Source organism: Penaeus vannamei, chromosome 21 (genome assembly GCF_042767895.1).
Source record: "Penaeus vannamei isolate JL-2024 chromosome 21, ASM4276789v1, whole genome shotgun sequence".
Classification (NCBI taxonomy): Eukaryota; Metazoa; Arthropoda; class Malacostraca; order Decapoda; family Penaeidae; genus Penaeus; species Penaeus vannamei.
Genome location: NC_091569.1, coordinates 17,473,895 through 17,478,894, shown reverse-complemented (window position 1 = coordinate 17,478,894; position 5,000 = coordinate 17,473,895). Strand labels below are relative to the sequence as shown.

Here is a 5,000-nt window from a genome sequence, read left to right as displayed (position 1 = left end):
GTGTGCGCGCGCACAAAGCCAAAACATGAATGGACCCAAACCATTACCAAAGGCCTCCTCCCCGACCTCGCGCGCGCACGCTTACCGCGACGAGATCCCAAGAAAAAGCCGAAGCGCGGCTGAGAAAGGAACGGGGAACCTGTCCACGCATGAATTAAGGGCAGTGCCATAAGTGGAGCCTCCGACGATCCAGACGCGCGCCGGCCCACTGTATATATCCGCCGCTGTCAACCGAAGCGTGCATGCTATTACGATCTTCGGCGCGGCAACTGCACGTTATTCTTGGACTAGTCTGATTGGATTTGCCGGAAAAGGATATGCTGTGTGTATTGTTTTGTCCGAAGGAACCGTCGGTTTTATTTATTTCTCTCGGATGTGTTTTGGCATGCAGCTGGCGGTTTGTCGTGGCATGGCTGAGTGCGCTGTATGTTAGGTATTATGTTTATGTTGTGTCCATTTTGCAGGCGAAAACGAAGCTATGATTATTACTGTTTAGAAGGAAGGATTTTATGTATTTTCTCTTGTAATGTGGAAACCGATGTACGCTTTTCGGACGTGGTATATTATGTGTATTTTCCCTTAGAGAAACGTTTATTCAAATCAGAGGTGGTGTTGAAGTGCGTGATGCAACGTTAGATAACTGTGTTGCCTTGGGACTTCGGGTCACGAGGTCCAGAAGCGCCCATCCGCGAGCGAAGGGGGAGTAAAATATCAAACAAATATTTACATTTTGTTGACGCTTTAAGAAATGTACTTTTTGTGTTTGATCAATAGGATGTGTGTTTGTGTAGTCCGAAGGATTTTATCCCCTCGACAAAGAAAAGTTCTACTATTTATTCCTCACTTAGATGGAGGTAAACTTTACCTTTTCGGTTATTGTTCGCCGTCCCCCACCATATCCCGAGTGAGTTTACCCTTCGTGAACGTTTGTTCAGGAACTAGTGAGAAGAGATTTTTCTTACAGGGCTCGGGAGGGAGGAGGAAGTCGCTTTAGGAAATTTGGACTCCAGTAAAGACTCTTTATTTTAAATTATTTTTTAGCGTTAGATCTACTAACTCTAATTTAGGGAAGTGTAACATAGTAGCTTGTTAGTAAATAATGGAGTAGTGACGTTTACTTTACCTTTGTAGCCCTTAACCATAGCTCTTCACCTTAACACCCCTTCCCGTCCCCTTTAACTTTCGCGAGTACTTAGGTGTTGATGAGATGCACCACCGCGTCATGGCTGCCAAAACAGAGATGTGCATTTTGACGAGGCAGCAAGGAGGCGCAGCTCGCCGTCGGTATATCGAGTTTGGCTCCGTCGGGCTCCTGCATACTGAGCAGGCAGGTTCAAGAACTTGCGAAGCGGTGAAGGTCGTGGGAGCGGCGAGGCCTTTGCGGCTTCGGCGGAGATTGGTTCGGAAACGTATTTTCTGCCGATCCGTCTTTGCATTTTTTCTCTCATTCTGTTTGTCTGTCATAAAATCTTTCTTTTAATCTTGGTAGTCTTTTAATTCGTGATAAAGTGGTTTCAGGATGTGTCACGAGCGAAGGTTCTCCTTGGTGGAGTGTATTTTTATGAGGCTGTGTTATGTCCGCCACATTCCTTACAGTTGCAGCACTTTTAATTAAAAGGGGACAAGAAACGTGGAAGTTTCCCGAGCACGAAGGGGAAAGTCCAGAAATACGATATAAAAGTAATGGTGTTTCGTGTATTTCTTTCGTAGCCGCAGGTTTTGTTTGTCGGGGCGCCGTCACTGGCAGCAGCGAGGCTATGGGGTTATGCAAATAGGCCGTCGCGCGTGTCGTTGTGGAAGAGAGGGGCGGGGGGGAGGGGGATGAAGGAGAGCAGCATTCCATGTAGTCCTGTACCCGAGCCAGGTGACCTCGAAGAATATTATATATCCGCGGACACACTCGAACGTATTACCATAGGCACACGAGGCTCTTGCTGAACAGGACGGCCGCTGAAGACAACGGATGACCAGGTGCGTGACGCAGCTGCGCTCGGCGCCGCAGTCCGGGGAAAGGGAATGGGTGCGGGAGGGGGAGAGGACAGGGGAATCCTCATGGTGACTGGGGGAATTGTCTGGGGTATAGGCCGATTTTATTGATTTTGGATCGAGGCCTATTTGTGGCCCAAGAGGCTACCGTGCTACGGATTGGGATTGTTTGCCTGCATATGTAAGGAAGTTGTATGCATGTTATTTTACAGTTGATCATTCATAAACATGTGTGCGAATGATGCACATTCATATGCCTCGTATGCAGCCAATATAAACATTAGCACCTACATTCACATTTGAACATTATGCACTTGCATGCATACCTGCTCAGTTACAATGTTCATCTTTTACGACAAGAAAAGTTGTTGACCGACCACAGCTGCTCCTGTAATGAGTGCGAGGAACTGTCCATCGCCTTTCCATCAGTCATTAAGAATTCCCCACCACCCTCCTCCCCTTTCTCTGCGCCCTCCCGCCTCTTGTCCAAGCGTGGAATCAGCTGTTACTAACCGCAAATAGAAAATAATGAGACTTGTGTGTGTACGGGTTGTGTTTGGAGAGCCGGGGGCCCCATAATAAACAAGTGAGATTTGAATGTAAACTGTGTATGCTATGTGGGGCAGTAGGGTGGTGTCGCTGAGGCACCGCCAGATGACGGCGCCCTCTTATCTTGCTCGGCGGTGGTAGGAGACATCGGGAAAGGAGACCTGCTCGGTGAAAAAATGCTAAATAAATGTTTCGTAAGCTACAGTAGAGGCGTTGGGGGGGGGGGGGGACTTGATATATTGGTAAATTTACGTGTAGAAAGATGTTTGTGTAACATGCCTCAATCTCTCTCCTTCTCTCTCTCTCTCTCTCTCTCTCTCTCTCTCTCTCTCTCTCTCTCTCTCTCTCTCTCTCTCTCTCTCTCTCTCTCTCTCTCTCTCTCTCTCTCTCTCTCCCTCCCCCTCCCTCCCCTTCTCCCTTTTCATCACACTACCCCGTACCTCCATCCTCCTCCTTCCCTTTTCTTTCCCTTCCCTCACTTCCCCTTCTCTCCGCTCTCCACCCCTTCCCTTTTCCTTACCTTCCCTTCCCTCCGCTCTCCACCCCTCCCCTCCTCTTTCCTCCCCTTTCCTCACCTCTCCTAACCTCCCCTCCCCTCCCTTCCCCTCTATTCCCCTTCCCTAACGCTTTCTCCTTTTCTCCGCCCTTTCCATCCTTTCGACCGTCCTTCTGAATGCGCAATTTATGTGTTTATGTATATATATGTATATGTAAATAAATATATATATATGTGTGTGTGTGTGTGTGTGTGTGTGTGTGTGTGTGTGTGTGTGTGTGTGTGTGTGTGTGTGTGTGTGTGTGTGTGTGTGTGTGTGTGTGTGTGTGTGTGTGTGTGTGTGTGTGTGTGTGTGTGTGTGTGTGTGTGTGTGTGTGTGTGTGTGTAGAATCTTGTTGTGATAATCGACAGTTGTATTCAACCATTTTTTCCATTTCAGGTACAGTGCCGTCTAAAGTTGTGCCCACACCAGCCCTACCTCTAGACAGGTATAGTAACTTCCATGGCTGCATCAGCTAGAGTACACAGGTGTTGAGCGTAACTGTATTTGCCACATTGCAGTTACAGATTAGGCACGGTGAATGGCATATTTTTCGCCTGTTTGTTTGCTTTTATCATCAAAACCTTTGCTAGAATACATGAGTTTATTTTTGAAAGTTTGTGATGTGATGCCACTTTCTCTGCAGGTAATTGGCTCGTGCGTTCCTGATATTACTTTTTGACAAACGCAGCTGTATTTGTCGATTGTGAGTCTCATCAACGAAACAATACGGAACACCAGACAAATTCTCTTCATACGGCCGAGTTCCCCAAATAAAACGCCGTCTGCTAAATCATTTCCATTCGCATTGTTATAGGCCGCTTACTCTTCTTTGTCATATTTGCAACTTTCGTAGCTATCCCTTTTCTTCATGTTGAATTATCTTTTCTTGTCGCATTTTCCTCTTCGGATGTATCTTCTTTGTCACTTATTGTCCTTGTTATTCATGTCCGTCCCACGCAATTGCACACGCTCATCAATACTCTAGTCCACCTTCACACGGAGCTCAGAATCGCAAGCGAGTCGGCGCGCCCGGGAGGTCGTTGCCTGAAGTCGCATTGTCGTGGTGGTAACGTCGGCCATTGACTTAGCATTATATAGATTCTGTCACGGCATTTCTGTCTCCAGGTCGCTCTTGTTTGGATGTTGTGTGTCTACTTTGGATCGGAATATAGAAAAATCCACCTCTTTCGTTAGATCTATGTACGATTTTTTATGCGCATGATTCACTGTAGGAATGAAGATGCGGCATGAGAGTTTATAGACATTTCCTCTGAAAGTGTTGTTGATTGTTCCAGTGTTTGCTTGAATAAAGAAACAAGTGAGTTGGTGGTAACTCCTTTGTTATGGTGAGGATGGATTTGTTTATTGTAGGTTGTCTGGAATGTACTGCGCAGGTCTTTTCATAGTACCTGAACGTTTAGTTGGCTGATTGTGGTGCTGGATTTTTGTTATATTTTGATTGGGTCAACTCGGTGACGGGAGATCCATACAGTACAGCAATGACACGAGGATTTAGCCTTCTTCGTGTGACGTGTCTGTGTCGTGTTTGACATTTGCTAAATTCATATTCATGAAATAAATCTTGAAAGTAGTGAAAGTTCATTGATATTTTCCATCTACATAGAAGTATATGTGTGAATGTAAAAACGGATATATAGTCGTGAATTTGATAAGTAATTACGGAGGCAGTGAACATGTGATGCAGTATTCAAGAGTTATTCGTCAGCTACGATATGAAAACAGTTTATCGTAATTGCGTTCGCTAAGTGTCCGATCGAGTACCTTGTAACCGTAGTAAAGCGGTTTGTCTCTATTGATCTTATGTAATTTTGAGATGAAATATGTTGAAATGATTCTAATAGGTTATTGTACAACTGCTTCGATAAAATAGACTTTATATGGTGATTATGTTTTGGAAGAATTGCG

General features: G+C 45.6%; 1 protein-coding gene and 1 long non-coding RNA gene across 2 annotated transcripts in view; both read left to right on the top strand.

Moving 5' to 3' along the window:
• The window catches only part of RhoGAP93B (MyTH4 and RhoGAP_KIAA1688 domain-containing protein RhoGAP93B), a gene marked incomplete in the record, with an annotated part of 240,870 nt that overhangs the window by 91,206 nt on the left and 144,664 nt on the right, over positions 1–5,000 (top strand).
• Positions 1–5,000, top strand: part of LOC138865469 (uncharacterized) — a 50,312-nt gene that overhangs the window by 22,603 nt on the left and 22,709 nt on the right. The window contains exon 2 of the long non-coding RNA XR_011399389.1: positions 3,471–3,519. This is a non-coding gene — a long non-coding RNA (uncharacterized lncRNA). The remainder of the gene's footprint in view (positions 1–3,470; positions 3,520–5,000) is intronic.